Source organism: Rutidosis leptorrhynchoides, chromosome 6, assembly GCF_046630445.1.
Source record: "Rutidosis leptorrhynchoides isolate AG116_Rl617_1_P2 chromosome 6, CSIRO_AGI_Rlap_v1, whole genome shotgun sequence".
Lineage (NCBI taxonomy): Eukaryota > Viridiplantae > Streptophyta > Magnoliopsida > Asterales > Asteraceae > Rutidosis > Rutidosis leptorrhynchoides.
In genome coordinates this window covers 236,732,826-236,750,512 of record NC_092338.1, presented here as the reverse complement: position 1 = coordinate 236,750,512, position 17,687 = coordinate 236,732,826, and positions in this window count along the sequence as shown.

The window sequence follows — 17,687 nt, the reverse complement described above, 5'->3', positions numbered from 1 at the left end:
CACGTGCAGTCCTTGGCAATTTAGTGATGAAATCCATGGTAATGTTTTCCCATTTCCATTCCGGGATTTCGGGTTGTTGAAGTAGACCTGATGGTTTCTAATGCTCAGCTTTGACCTTAGAACACGTCAAACATTCTCCTACGTATTTAGCAACATCGGTTTTCATACCCGGCCACCAAAAATGTTTCTTGAGATCCTTGTACATCTTCCCCGTTCCCGGATGTATTGAGTATCTGGTTTTATGAGCTTCTCTAAGTACCATTTCTCTCATATCTCCAAATTTTGGTACCCAAATCCTTTCATCCCTATACCGGGTTCCGTCTTCCCGAATATTAAGATGCTTCTCCGATCCTTTGGGTATTTCATCCTTTAAGTTTCCCTCTTTTAAAACTCTTTGTTGCAACTCCTTTATTTGAGTAGTAAGGTTATTGTGAATCATTATAATCATAGATTTTACTCGAATAGGTTCTCTGTCCTTTCTGCTCAAGGCGTCGGCTACCACATTTGCCTTCCCCGGGTGGTAACGAATCTCAAAGTCATAATCATTCAACAATTCAATCCACCTACGCTGCCTCATATTCAGTTGTTTCTGATTAAATATGTGTTGAAGACTTTTGTGGTCGGTATATATAATACTTTTGACCCCATATAAGTAGTGCCTCCAAGTCTTTAATGCAAAAACAACCGCGCCTAATTCCAAATCATGCGTCGTATAATTTTGATCGTGAATCTTCAATTGTCTAGACGCATAAGCAATCACCTTCGTTCGTTGCATTAATACACAACCGAGACCTTGCTTTGATGCGTCACAATAAATCACAAAATCATCATTCCCTTCAAGCAATGACAATATAGGTGCCGTAGGTAGCTTTTTCTTCAATAATTGAAACGCCTCCTCTTGTTCATCCTTCCATTCAAATTTCTTCCCTTTATGCGTTAATGCAGTCAAGGGTTTTGCTATTATGGAAAAGTCTTGGATGAACCTTTTGTAGTAACCAGCTAGTCCTAAAAACTGGCGTATGTGTTTCGGAGTTTTCGGGGTTTCCCACTTTTCAACAGTTTCTATCTTTGCCGGATCCACCTTAATACCTTCTTTGTTCACTATGTGACCGAGGAATTGAACTTCTTCCAACCAAAATGCACACTTTGAAAACTTAGCGTACAATTTTTCCTTCCTCAATACTTCTAACACCTTTCTCAAATGTTCACTGTGTTCTTGGTCATTCTTTGAGTAAATAAGTATGTCATCAATGTAAACAATGACAAACTTGTCAAGGTATGGTCCACACACTCAGTTCATAAGGTCCATGAACACAGCTGGTGCATTAGTTAAACCAAACGGCATGACCATAAACTCGTAATGACCGTAACGTGTTCTGAAAGCAGTCTTTGGAATATCATCTTCTTTCACCCGCATTTGATGGTACCCGGAACGTAAGTCAATCTTTGAATAAACAGACGAGCCTTGTAGTTGATCAAATAAGTCGTCGATTCTCGGTAGTGGGTAGCGGTTCTTGATGGTAAGTTTGTTCAACTCTCGATAGTCGATACACAACCTGAATGTACCATCTTTCTTCTTGACAAACAAAACAGGAGCTCCCCACGGTGATGTGCTTGGTCGAATGAAACCACGCTCTAAAAGTTCTTGTAATTGGCTTTGCAGTTCTTTCATCTTGCTGGGTGCGAGTCTGTAAGGAGCACGAGCTATTGGTGCAGCTCCTGGTACAAGATCTATTTGAAATTCAACGGATCGATGTGGGGGTAATCCCGGTAATTCTTTCGGAAATACATCGGGAAATTCTTTTGCGACGGGAACATCATTGATGCTCTTTTCTTCAGTTTGTACTTTCTCGACGTGTGCTAGAACAGCATAGCAACCTTTTCTTATTAGTTTTTGTGCCTTCAAATTACTAATAAGATGTAGCTTCGTGTTGCCCTTTTCTCCGTACACCATTAAGGGTTTTCCTTTTTCTCGTATAATGCGAATTGCATTTTTGTAACAAACGATCTCTGCTTTCACTTCTTTCAACCAGTCCATACCGATTATCACATCAAAACTCTCTAACTCTACTGGTATCAACTCAATCTTAAATGTTTCGCTAACCAGTTTAATTTCTCGATTCCGACTTATATTATCTGCTGAAATTAATTTACCATTTGCTAATTCGGGTAAAAATTTACTATCTAAAGGCGTCAATGGACAACTTAATTTAGCACAAAAATCTCTACTCATATAGCTTCTATCCGCACTCGAATCAAATAAAACGTAAGCAGATTTATTGTCAATAAGAAACGTACCTGTAACAAGCTCCGGGTCTTCCTGTGCCTCTACCGCATTAATATTGAAAACTCTTCCGCGGCCTTGTCCATTCGTGTTCTCCTGGTTCGGGCAATTTCTAATAATGTGCCCCGGTTTTCCACATTTATAACAAACTACATTGGTATAACTTGCTCCGACACTACTTGCTCCACCATTACTCGTTCCGACACCATTTGTTCCTTTCGTTCTGTTAACCCCTGGTCCGTAGACCTCACACTTCACCGCGCTATGACCATTTCTTTTACACTTGTTGTAAAATTTGGTGCAGAACCCCGAGTGATACTTTTCACACCTTTGGCATAGCTGCTTCTGATTGTTGTTGTTGTTGCGGTTGTTATTGTTGTTGGGATGAGTGTTGTAGTTGCTGTTGTTGTTGTTGTTGTTGGGCCGTTTGTTGTAGTTGCGATTGATGTTGCGATTGTTGGGATAATTGTTGCGATTATTATTGTAATTGCTGTTGTTGTTGTATTGGTGATTCTTATCACCGTTTTCCTCCCACTTTCTTTTGACTTCGTTCACATTGGCCTCTTCAGCCGTCTGTTCTTTAATTCTTTCCTCAATCTGGTTCACTAGTTTGTGAGCCATTCTACATGCATGTTGTATGGAGGCGGGCTCGTGTGAACTTATATCTTCTTGGATTCTTTCCGGTAATCCTTTCACAAACGCGTCGATCTTATCTTCCTCATCTTCGAACGCTCTCGGACACAATAGGCACAATTCTGTGAATCGTCTTTCGTACGTGGTAATATCAAATCCTTGGGTTCGTAACCCTCTAAGTTCTGTCTTGAGCTTATTGAATTCGGTTCTGGGACGGTACTTCTCGTTCATCAAGTGCTTGAATGCTGACCACGGTAGTGTGTACGCATCATCTTGTCCCACTTCAGTACACTTTATCCTCAAATTCCAAAGGTTTGCAGGCAGTGAATTCTTTGTAGGTGCATCCTACACGATTTCCTGTACTGCTAGATCCAAGGTTATTGTTGGTATGTAGCGCAGCCTGTACTGCGGCTATGTTTGAAGCTAGAAAAGTACGGAATTCCTCTTCATTCATATTCACAGTGTGTCGAGTAGTCGGTGCCATTTCCTTCAAAATAGTCAAATGGAACAAGTTAATCATACAGAATATTAAGAGTAGTTAATAGTATTTCGTAGCATAATATGAACTCATTTATAAAAGCTTTTTCTTCATATTAGCGTTTTATAAGTTTAAATTCGGGTAGTACCTACCCGTTAAGTTCATACTTAGTAGCTAATATACAATTCAACTACTACAATTCTATATGAAAAACTGATTATAATAATATTTCACGTTCAAACTTTTATACAATATTTTACAAACTTACAATACCGCTTATTTTACATAAAGCATGAAATATAGCACACAATAACTTTGATACAAGATAGTTGTGAAGATAATTCTATTTAGTACACAAGTCGTTCAGCAAAGGCAATAAAGACACGTAATTCATACGTCCAGAAACAAGTCATGCATTCTGGTTTTACTAGGACTACTTCCCATCCTTGGTCTTGTGGAACATAACCGTTATGGCCGTTGATAAGACAGAGTGTTGTAACGTCGTCAAAGGGACGAGGGTTACGTAATGACCAACAATCTCGTAATAACCTAAAAACCTCATTTCTTACCCCAATTACCGACTCCGTCACTTGTGGGAACGTTTTGTTTAATAGTTGTAGCCCGATGTTCTTTTTCTCACTTTGGTGAGAAACGAACATTACTAACCCGCAAGTATAGCATGCTTCTTTATGTTGGATGTTAGCCGCTGATGGTGATGAAACGTAACCCTTTTTTTTTAACGGATTTGAGTTGTTTTGTTACACGAATTGATTTATTGTATATGTGGTATTTTATTGAATTCAGGTTGATTTCACACATATATAGGCAACTAGTCCTATCCGTGTAGTTTAGTTTGTCGGTAAATCCGATTCGTTCCACAGGGAGATGGAGTGTTTAATGGTTTTTAATAGTCTTTGATGTCAAACTTAATTAAAGGGGGTTTTGGATTAGGAATTTATAATATAACAGTAATAGAAAAATAACTTAAACTAATTTACTTCATAAATAGAATTACAAGATTACAAGAATTAACTTAAAAAGGAACTAAATGAAATTAAACTAATTATGATGCGAATATTTTATTACTAAAGGGTAATTAGTAAAATAGTAATTTTTAATAAAACTATGTGTTTAGAATTTTGTTTTGAGTAATTATAATATAAATTTATTTAAATTAACTAAATGATATGTTTTAATTATATTAATATAAATTGTTAAGAATAGTAATTTAACTAATTATAAACTAATTACAAACTATAAACTTTTAATTAACACTAATTAGTAGGATTAAAACAATTATTAAGGATTTTATAATAACTAATACAAATTATATATTAATTACTTAATTATAATAATAAAATAACTAAAACCCTAATTTTACCCTAACTGGTACTGTAGCCGGGTTTTAGACCTACGCGTTTCGCGTATTTATAAGCGTATCGCGTATATATTTAAACTTACGCGTATTGTGTAATTAAAATTGTACAGTAATATGTTTACACTTATGCGTTTCGTGTAGATAGTACACGATTCGCGTATGTTATATACGATGTGACAAAACAGTCTGATACAGATTCGAGTGTTTTTATGTATTTTTTTTTATTTTAAAATAATAATTCGTAAATAATAATAATAATAATTTTACAATAAATATAAATGATATAAATGGGAGTATTTACTTAAATGTGTCACCTCTAGGTCCATGGATTGCTTTGAGTTTAAGCCCTATTAAAATGTTTTAGTAATAAACTTTACATTTTTCTTTCGAATAAATATAAGGTTACGACTAACTAAATCAAATCTAATTTTCATCGGATTTTATTTAGAAAGCTACTATTCCCCAAGTATTTAAATTGAGACCTAGCCTAGTTTTGACTTTCGCCAATACCCAAATCGTAACGGTTTCCCTTTTTACAATTTCACTGTCACATAATTATTGATATTACCCAAACCACCGAAGTTTATTTCTAAATTGGTGTTGATAATTTATCCATAAATTCGTCTAGATCATTTTAATGTTGAAGCTTAATTTATGTAAATAAAAACAACTTTCTTTATTTAAATTTAATAAATTAAGTGGCAAGGGTTAAATACCTAATTACACTTAAATGTGTCACAATAATGGCTCAATATTAAAAATACTAAAGTTACATTTTAACTTTTACAAATGATAACAATCCATTTTACTAGGGGCTCTACATTTAAGTAAATACTGTGAAAATTTAGCTACTCATGTTACTAGGATGAACATAAAAATATAAATATGCAAACATAATAACAACGATAATTTTAACAAGATATACTTACTAAAAATTCTTCACTTTCATTAACTTTAAACGGTAGAAAATTACAAATAACAACACCCTTCACGCGAACAATACACCCTTAATATTTAAAACTACCTAAATATTGAACCTTGAAACTAATTATACAGAGTACTTGAAAACAAAATAACAGTAACTAAATTAATTTGTATGTGTATAGTAATGTTGTATGATATGTCTCCTTCTTGCTTTCAACATGTACTCCGTATTTATCATTGAGAAATAGTAGTAGGTAGAGTTTAATTGAATCCTTGCTGTATCTCAATTGATCAAAAGAATTGTTTTAAAACACAAAAAGCAGCCGCCCCTTATCTGATTCATGATTATCTTCGGCCTAATATTACGCGTTTCATGTAGAGGTCACACGATTCGCGTAAGGCTAAATTACTACGCGTTTCGTGTAGATCTACACGATTCGCGTAAGAGATAATGGCAGTTTTCTTTATTTTTCTTTTTCGTTTGTTCTATCTTGACCTCGTATCGACGTGTAACATTTTGGATGACTTGTTGTAACCTTTTTCTTTAGTTTTCTTCGTTCTTGAATTCGGATGAACGTTTCCTCGATATATTTGATTTAAACTCATCGTTTATCGTCTTTTCTTCCAACTTCACTTCTATGTTTACTTTAATCATTTTTCTCGTGAAATGCGCATTGAATGTCTTTGTAGATGGTAAAAACCTATGAAATATAAGTGATATTGCGTTGAATAATATGTATGTTTAGAGCAATATCAAAATACCCCACACTTGAACGTTGCTTGTCCTCAAGCAATTACATCTTTGAACAGAATCGGAACATTACATATTTTTCCTTATTGAACATTAAGATCACACAACACACACTACACGAAATGAAACACACGCTATATGGAATAGTTTGGAAACACAATTTTTATTGAATCACACGCACACCACACGAAATGAAATTCTGACAACAGAAACGAACATGAAACTCGTGATTAGGGTTTAAAAATTTGGATCCTTAGGGAAAATTGGACCTTGTGAAAACGTTTTATGATTTTATAAAATGTCATGCTAGTTTTTACACTAGACACGTTTTCCGGTTTTAACCTCAAATTCCGGTTGAGGGTAACTGAAAACCGAAGTCTCAGTCGGCGATTAGCAAGCTATTCACCCCCATGATTGTAGTATCATGGAACTTGAAGCCGAATGTCCAAAAAAATAGTTTTACACAAATATAATTCATAAAATAGCATAAGTTTTAGAACAAAATTATATCGTGTCCAAATATCATCGGTGAACCATGAGTTTGCACACCTCAATTTGTTATGGCATATGTATGTTGACCGCGGTCAAACATAGATGCAGTTGATCTTTACGGAGATCATCCATCTGGGGATTAGATTCATTAGTCTTAAAAGCTAATTTGCATTGTGCCCCCCCATTGTACGAAACATATCCTTCTCATGGTTAGGATAAGTCTGACCACCAAAAACCCTGTTTGATGCTGAGGTTAGGTGGATTTCCAGCCGATCTTAGGGATGACTTTTCAAGATTTTTCGTCAACCTACAGCTGTTCTGGACTACATCTTCTAACATAAGTTAGCAAGTGTGTCAATTTGGAAGACTTTACTTCCTTACGGGATGGACTTGATTCATCTTCTATTACTCGTAATAGTGGAATATTCAGGTTTATACGTTCCAAAGCAATGATATCTGCAATAACTTCATAGAAACATGTGATATATGGTTCTCAACATAAGGTTTTATAAATTCTTGTTATAATTGGTTTTCTTTTATAGGTTTTAAACACATAAACTTATGCGTTTTTAATGTATTGAGACGATAATTTCGGTTTTTGACACCTATGCTTTAATCGCTCGTAGTTACCTTAAAAATTCATTTGATATATTTGTTTAAAAATTTTATAAATCTTGATAAAAATCACCAAATTATAAGTTCTCGAGAATTTATATATTCCCACCCCACACTTAAGATTATGTAATGCCCTCATTACATAAAATCAGATAATAATGTATAAATTTGAGAGGACAAAAAGTGTGAAGTATTTGGAACTTCCTTTGTTAACAGATTTGGATTTTCAAATTGTTTTACCTATGATTATATCCAATGTTTGTATCACAATGTAATTCGATGTTTCGTTTCGTCTAATTGCGTTTTCTTCTGTACCTGTCAAAACCATGTTAAAAACATACAAAAGATGGGGTTGTACTTCAATCGTACAAAACAATTTTTACCCCACACTACTTTCTTGCTAATATATAATAAAACATAAGAAACATAAAAAGTATATCAATACACACCATACAATTATGTTATTACAAACCAAAATAAAAATGTTTTAAAGAATAGAACTAGTTAAATGGATTCCAAAATGGGCCTCCCTGTTCGCCCTCTTCCTGTTGCTGTCGCTGCCGTTGTTCGTTTAGGCGTTGTTCCTCGTAGAAACGCCTATATGCATCCTGACTCGCGGCTATGGCGGCGTTGTGGTCATATGGTGGAGGTAGAGGGTCATCGGGTGATTGCCATGGGGGATATGATGGAAAGGCTGAGGGTGCGTAAGCTTGCGGGTTAGACGCGTATAGATATGCCTGTTGGTGCGCCCACTCTAATTGATTTCCCATTCCCCTCTGATCATATATGATGTTGGACAGCATATTATATTGATCAAGCTGGGTATGCCTAATGTCCCCTAATTGCCGAGATAAAGCAGTGTACTGATCTTCTGATCTCGCTCCCCAGTTTTGATATGAATTACGTACATCTAAACTCAATGCGTTAAACGAGTTTTGGAGCATATCGAAATCAGAAGTACCTGTATGAGACGAGCTAGCCTGATCTGTCTCTCTGCGTCTCCTCCTAGCTTCCCTCGCGGGTTCATCATCCTCCTCCATAGGTGCGTGAGCAGCAACTTCCTGTTGCCTTAAACTACGTACCCCACCCCTTACACGTATAGCCTTAGCTGTCCTATACACCTCCAATCCCAAATTACGAACCGGTTGATCTATTGGTTGGATTGTAGGGTCTAATTCGTTCGGGTTGAGACCGAACCAGGCTGCCAAACACGTGACATAGTGACCTCCCGACATGTCACTGGATCCTCGAGCACCCTTACCTATATGGGCCAAAAAGTAGGCCACTCCATAGGGTATACTAATAAATGTATCCCTATCTCTGATTGCATCCAAATACCAAAGGTCAACATAATTAATCTTATCTGTATTAAGGAATGCCCTTTGGTTAATTGTGTTTGCTATAAATTTATGAATTATTCGATAACGAACATCAGTGATCTTAAGGTATGATTCTTGGCCTGCTACATATGTATTCTTTTGGGAAAAAGAACGCCAGACGCTCAAAGAATCATAATCTCCTGTATATTTAGCTCCTGTAAAAATATATTCCCAAAAACCTGGAGCATTTATCTGATTACCGTCGTAAATTCCTAAAGCCAAAGTCATGTCGCCTAGGGACATTACTCTATCTACCCCACCCAGTCGAAATTGTAGAAATCTAGTATCTTCGATATTTTCCGGGTTTATATTCATCCTAACGGTAGAGTAAAATTCCAAACACAATTCTCTATATACAGGAGAATTCAATCTAAACAATGTCTCAAAGTCATTATAATACCTAATTTCCCCAAATTCATTCGTGAAACTTTGGGTTAAAATTTCCCTTATCGGTGTATCTAAGTTGACTGGGTCTCCTAGGGGATCCCAATCAACAACGTAAACTGGAGAGATGGTTCGATTTACCAGAATGAGTAAATCCTTAACTTTTTGCACCCTTTGATGTAATTCGTTAGGAAATTGCAGGATCGGGTGTAGGTTCAAGAGTTGTTGTTCCATTTCGGGGGTAACTTGATCTTGTGCTTGTTGTTGGTTAAATGCCCTCATTCTAAATGGTCCCTGCATAACATTTTAAAACAAGAAAATCATCCCAATAGGATGTGTTAATGTTAGCAAAGAGTCTAAATTCAACCTACAAACTTGTTTTCAACACCACATGAATCAATTTATTTCAACAACTTTGGAAGTTTTAGTTCTATGATTCAAAACAAAACAGAAACAAACCAAAAATCATAAATCAAAAATCAAGTTTCATATGCAAAGTTTAATTCACAAGTGAAAACACGCAATTTATCTAAGTGTATCTAATTTAATTCAATCACATTGCGTGTATTTCAGCTTCTAAATAATCCTTAATAGCATTAAAGTTCATACTTGATACATGAAAATGGCAAAAACTATCAAATTTTAGACTAAAATTAAAAATCACAAAATCAAACAATCAAAATTATGTTCAAGAGTTCTAACTACTAACAAAGCAGTTAAAAACATCTAATTACAACCAAAATAACACACCTAAGTAGCAATTTCTCAATTATCCCCAATTTGTATAAACCCTAATTTTTCAATAACCAATTAAACATCAATTTTTCATGTTAATCGGGTTTATTATCTTACTAACAACATAGATATAGCAATAATCAAGTAAAAATCAACAAGAACATGCATATAATTCGGATTAAAGCCATAAAGAAATATAATGAAAAATTTGAAGAACATGAGGTAAAATGGGTTTAGGACCCTTACCAATCTAGGCATGTTGAAAGATTGAAGAATTGGAGAAGATTGGAATTGTTAATTTAAGTTTTTGGGTGTGATTTTCGGGTTTTTGTGTTTTCTTCTCGTCCACAGCAGAAAAAAAATTGAAAGAGAGTGTGTGAAGAACAGCCCTCTGCCCGATCTGATATGTCCAGTTTTTTTGACCCTACGCGTTTCGCGTATGCTTTGAATTCCACGCGTTTCGTGTACCCCTACACGTTACGCGTATGCTTTTTTTTTTTTTTTAACTTATAATCAATTAAATTTTAAAATATCTTTTATAAATTTATATTTGTAACGGAAATTCGGTTGTTACACCTGATCTTAATCCGTTTATAAATTTTTTTAATTTCAATTTATAGAATTCAATTCATTAAAAGTTAAAGTTTTAAATCTTTTTCGAAAACAAATTTAAAATAAAATAAAAATACTCTATTTTTTTTTGTGTTAAAAATATTAACATTTTTAATTTTTAGAACAAGTACATGAAAAATAAAAATTACACAAATTAAAATACACTCTATTTTTTTGTATACCCCTAAATCAACTAATTTTCAAACTTAAAACTTTGTTTCCTATTGATTAGGTAGAGATAAATTCGGTCGTCAAACCTATCATTATCCACGACAAAGATTTACAAGTTATTGATAAAAAGGTATATTTTTTTCAATCTACTATAGACTTTTAGAATTTAACAAAAAATAATTCTGTGCAATTTTGAAGAATGAAAATTCAGTTGTGACACCTAACATTTTCATTTTCAAAGAAACAAGTTAAACTCAAGGCGTTTCACCTTCAATTTAGTAGAAAGGATTTTTTTTTAATTTTTATTTTGTTTTCGTGGTTTACTATTTAACAGATATCTTATGAATCCAACAAGAAATTTCGTGCAATTTGAAAAACGATAATTCAGTTGTAACACTTAACATTTATCGTTTTCAATGAAAACATATTGAACTCAAGGTTCATCACTTTTAAATGGTAGATCGTTTTAATGGAACATACAACAAACAAAAACAAACCAAACACACCAAAACATTACACACAAAAAATACACAAACACACAATTGGCGAGAAAAAGATTTAAAGAGTGAAGCCTCGTTGGCTCGCCTCGTAGTGGAGTCGCATTATTTCGCTCCCCATTGCTTCGTAGGCGTAACCTCGCTGGTTTAAGAGGTTTTCTTCTGCACATTTTAAAGGCCCTTCTCGGCATAAGGTTACGTACTCGTAATTAGAGTCCGTTTGGTTCTTTGGGCAATCTCCGGAGTGAGTCGGTTTTCCACATTTCACACATTTACCCAAATGACGTGCTCGACGCCTTTTAGCTGATTTAGATTTTCCTCTTGCATAGTTTGTCTCATTTAGTTTCTGTCTTTCTTCTTTCCTCGCCTTATCGCATCTTTTCTTAATATCTAACACCACATCCCTCGGTAAAATCTTATCGCACTTTAAAATGAAATGGTTGTAGATATACTGACTGCGCATCTTGAAATTATACAATAAAAACAAAAAGAAATTAAAAAGGTAGAATGGAGGGAGAAGACTAGTTCTTTAGGGTCTGCTAGGGAAAGACCAATCTAACCCCACTCTTTAAAGATAAGAATAAAAATCGAGAATGGAGTTTAAAACCTTAGAGTTACCCTGAATTTATTTGTCCTTAGGGTAGAAGGTGATTTCGTCTCTTTCCGTAGTATTGATTTCTTCAAAGTATAACTTGAGTCTGTGTCCGTTCACTTTGAAAGTTCCACCGTCTTTACCATACAACTCTGCATATCCAGATGGAAAAACCTGTTTTATTATATATGGCCCAGTCCATCGGGATCTAAGTTTACCAGGTGAAAACTTGAAACGTGATTGGAATACCAATACTTTATCCCCTTGTTCAAATTCTTTCTTTTTAATCGTGCATCGTGCCATACTTTAGTTTTTTCTTTATATGTTTTAGAATTTTCGTAGGCTTGTAATCTTAATTCATCTAGTTCGTTAAGTTGTGATAACCTATTTTCTCCGGCTTGTACAAGGTCAATATTGCATTCTCTCATAGCCCAGTATGCCTTGTGTTCAACTTCAACAGGTAGATGACACGCTTTACCGTATACAAGTCTAAATGGTGTGGTACCTATTGGTGTTTTATATGCAGTCCTAAAAGCCCACAACGCGTCATCTAACTTGCGTTGCCAGATTTTAGGGTTGTTATTAACCGTCTTCTCAAGTATGCGTTTTAAGGCACGATTCGTGTTCTCCACTTGACCACTTGTTTGCGGGTGGTACGGAGTAGAGAAACGATGAGTTACGCCATACTTCTTCAACACCTTTTCAAGAAGGTTGTTGGTGAAATGTGTTCCTCGGTCGGATATGAGCGCTTTTGGGATTCCAAAGCGTGAGAAGAGATTTTTCAAGAAGTTCACCACCACCCTAGCATCATTTGTAGGCAAAGCTTTTGCTTCAGCCCACTTGGATACATAATCAACGGCTACTAGTATGTACTTACACTTATGTGAACTTGGAAAGGGTCCCATGAAATCGATTCCCCAAATGTCAAAGATTTCACAAACTTGGATGCCGGTTTGAGGCATCTCATCCTTTTTCGTGATGTTACCCGTTCGTTGGCATGCGTTACAAGTCCGAACGAAATCATGGGCATCTTTAAAGATCGTGGGTGTAGTGACCCGAACTTTTCCATGTTTATATATATTAATTGAGATTGATATTTACATGATTAAATGTTTCCAACATGTTAAGCAATCAAACTTGTTAAGACTTGATTAATTGAAATAGGTTTCATATAGACAATTGACCACCCAAGTTGACCGGTGATTCACGAACGTTAAAACTTGTAAAAACTATATGATGACATATATATGGTTATATATATAGTTAACATTATATTATGATAATTAAACATATCATTAAGTATATTAACAATGAACTACATATGTAAAAACAAGACTACTAACTTAATAATTTTGAAACGAGACATATATGTAACGATTATCGTTGTAACGACATTTAATGTATATATATCATATTAAGAGATATTCATACATCATAATATCATGATAATATAATAATTTAAAATCTCTTTTGATATTATAAACATTGGGTTAACAACATTTAACAAGATCGTTAACCTAAAGGTTTCAAAACAACATTTACATGTAACGACTAACGATGACTTAACGACTCAGTTAAAATGTATATACATGTAGTGTTTTAATATGTATTTATACACTTTTGAAAGACTTCAATACACTTATCAAAATACTTCTACTTAACAAAAATGCTTACAATTACATCCTCGTTCAGTTTCACAAACAATTCTACTCGTATGCACCCGTATTCGTACTCGTACAATACACAGCTTTTAGATGTATGTACTATTGGTATATACACTCTAATGATCAGCTCTTAGTAGCCCATGTGAGTCACCTAACACATGTGGGAACCATCATTTGGCAACTAGCATGAAATATCTCATAAAATTACAAAAATATGAGTAATCATTCATGACTTATTTACATGAAAACAAAATTACATATCCTTTATATCTAATCCATACACCAACGACCAAAAATACCTACAAACACTTTCATTCTTCAATTTTCTTCATCTAATTGATCTCTCTCAAGTTCTATCTTCAAGTTCTAAGTGTTCTTCATAAATTTCAAAAGTTCTAGTTTCATAAAATCAAGAATACTTTCAAGTTTGCTAGCTCACTTCCAATCTTGTAAGGTGATCATCCAACCTCAAGAAATCTTTGTTTCTTACAGTAGGTTATCATTCTAATACAAGGTAATAATCATATTCAAACTTTAGTTCAATTTCTATAACTATAACAATCTTATTTCAAGTGATGATCTTACTTGAACTTGTTTTCGTGTCATGATTCTGCTTCAAGAACTTCGAGCCATCCAAGGATCCGTTGAAGCTAGATCCATTTTTCTCTTTTCCAGTAGGTTTATCCAAGGAACTTAAGGTAGTAATGATGTTCATAACATCATTCGATTCATACATATAAAGCTATCTTATTCGAAGGTTTAAACTTGTAATCACTAGAACATAGTTTAGTTAATTCTAAACTTGTTCGCAAACAAAAGTTAATCCCTCTAACTTGACTTTTAAAATCAACTAAACACATGTTCTATATCTATATGATATGCTAACTTAATGATTTAAAACCTGGAAACACGAAAAACACCGTAAAACCGGATTTACGCCGTCGTAGTAACACCGCGGGCTGTTTTGGGTTAGTTAATTAAAAACTATGATAAACTTTGATTTAAAAGTTGTTATTCTGAAAAAATGATTTTTATTATGAACATGAAACTATATCCAAAAATTATGGTTAAACTCAAAGTGGAAGTATGTTTTCTAAAATGGTCATCTAGACGTCGTTCTTTCGACTGAAATGACTACCTTTACAAAAATGACTTGTAACTTATTTTTCCGACTATAAACCTATACTTTTTCTGTTTAGATTCATAAAATAGAGTTCAATATGAAACCATAGCAATTTGAGTCACTCAAAACGGATTTAAAATGAAGAAGTTATGGGTAAAACAAGATTGGATAATTTTTCTCATTTTAGCTACGTGAAAATTGGTAACAAATCTATTCCAACCAAAACTTAATCAACTTGTATTGTATATTATGTAATCTTGAGATACCATAGACACGTATACAATGTTTCGACCTATCATGTCGACACATCTATATATATTTCGGAACAACCATAGACACTCTATATGTGAATGTTGGAGTTAGCTATACAGGGTTGAGGTTGATTCCAAAATATATATAGTTTGAGTTGTGATCAATACTGAGATACGTATACACTGGGTCGTGGATTGATTCAAGATAATATTTATCGATTTATTTCTGTACATCTAACTGTGGACAACTAGTTGTAGGTTACTAACGAGGACAGCTGACTTAATAAACTTAAAACATCAAAATATATTAAAAGTGTTGTAAATATATTTTGAACATACTTTGATATATATGTATATATTGTTATAGGTTCGTGAATAAACCAGTGGCCAAGTCTTACTTTCCGACGAAGTAAAAATCTGTGAAAGTGAGTTATAGTCCCACTTTTAAAATCTAATATTTTTGGGATGAGAATACATGCAGGTTTTATAAATGATTTACAAAATAGACACAAGTATGTGAAACTACATTCTATGGTTGAATTATCGAAATCGAATATGCCCCTTTTTATTAAGTCTGGTAATCTAAGAATTAGGGAACAGACACCCTAATTGACGCGAATCCTAAAGATAGATCTATTGGGCCTAACAAACCCCATCCAAAGTACCGGATGCTTTAGTACTTCAAAATTTATATCATATCCGAAGGGTGTCCCGGAATGATGGGGATATTCTTATATATGCATCTTGTTATTGTCGGTTACCAGGTGTTCACCATATGAATGATTTTTATCTCTATGTATGGGATGTGTATTGAAATATGAAATCTTGTGGTCTATTGTTATGATTTGATATATATAGGTTAAACCTATAACTCACCAACATTTTTGTTGACGTTTTAAGCATGTTTATTCTCAGGTGATTATTAAGAGCTTCCGCTGTCGCATACTTAAATAAGGACGAGATTTGGAGTCCATACTTGTATGATATTGTGTAAAAACTGCATTCAAGAAACTTATTTTGTTGTAACATATTTGTATTGTAAACCATTATGTAATGGTCGTGTGTAAACAGGATATTTTAGATTATCATTATTTGATAATCTACGTAAAGCTTTTTAAAACCTTTATCTATGAAATAAAGGTTATGGTTTGTTTTAAAAATGAATGCAGTCTTTGAAAAACGTCTCATATAGAGGTCAAAACCTCGCAACGAAATCAATTAATATGGAACGTTTTTAATCAATAAGAACGGGACATTTCAGTTGGTATCCGAGCGTTGGTCTTAGAGAACCAGAAAATTTGCATTAGTGTGTCTTATCGAGTTTGTTAGGATGCATTAGTGATTCTGGACTTCGACCGTGTTTTCTTTAAAAATGATTGCTTAACATTTTTGTTGGAAACTATATATTTTTAACATATGAATATTATGTGATATATTAATCTCTTAACGTGTTTGATATTATGTGATAGATGTCTACCTCTAGAACAAGTCCCATTGACTCACCTAATAATAATGAAGAGTCAAATGTAAAGTGGAATGATTCATGGACTGATTCACAAGTTCCCGAAGAGGAACCGGAAGAAGAGTCGGAACCGGAAGAAGAATCAGAACCGGAAGAAGAATCAGAACCGGAAGAAGAAATAGAACCGGTGGGGGAAATAATAAAACGGTTAAGTAAAAGAGAATCCTCAACCAACCGACCAAGGTTAATTATGGTCAATGGTGTTTCCACCAAGGAAGCAAAATATTGGGAGGATTACCAATTCTCCGATGAATCGGATTCCGACGAGAATTCCGATGATGTTATAGAAATTACCCCAACTGAATTTAAAAAGGCAAAAGAAAATAATAAGGGAAAGGGCATAAAAATAGAGAAATCTAATTCCAACCCCGATGAACTTTATATGTATCGTCAACCCCCGAAGTCCTTAAGTTGTAACAATGACCCGGGAACCTCTAAACCACCAGGTTTTTCTAAACCAATGTGGACAACGACGGCTCGTATTATGGGAACATCATATATCCCTAGAAACTTGGCAAAACAAACCAAAACCAAACAAGAAGAAACGAGCGAGTCGGAATAATATAGTTATATTCGTGTGGTGTAATATATGTAATATAGTGTGCTTATGCTTTATGATATATGTAAAAATTGCTTGTATTAATAAGTATTTTTTTATGAATCTAACTCTTGTCTATATTACAGTTTAAAAACACAAAATGGATAGACAACCCAATATTTTAAGAGACCTACCCGGAGACATGATTGATGAAATCTTGTCTAGAGTCGGTCAGAATTCCTTGGCACAACTATTTAAGGCGAGATCAGTTTGTAAGACATTCGAAGAACGTTCCAAGAATGCCTTGGTTTATAAAAGGCTTTCGTTCGGAAGATGGGGGATATCACATTGGGAAATCCATAAGTTACGATGTGTTTACTTTGACGCATATATTGCGGGGAACCCAAATGCTATTTTACGCAACGGGTTAAGAAATTATTTTGACTCAGTATATCCGAATATAGGACTTCGTGATTTAGAAAAAGCGGCTAACATGCAACATAAAGAAGCATGTTATGCTTACGGGTTAGTAATGTTCGCTTCTCACCAAAGTGAGAACAAGAACATCGGGCTACAACTATTAAACAAAACGTTCCCACAAGTAACGGAGTCGGTAATTGGGATAAGAAATGAGGTTTTTAGGTTATTACGAGACTGTTGGTCA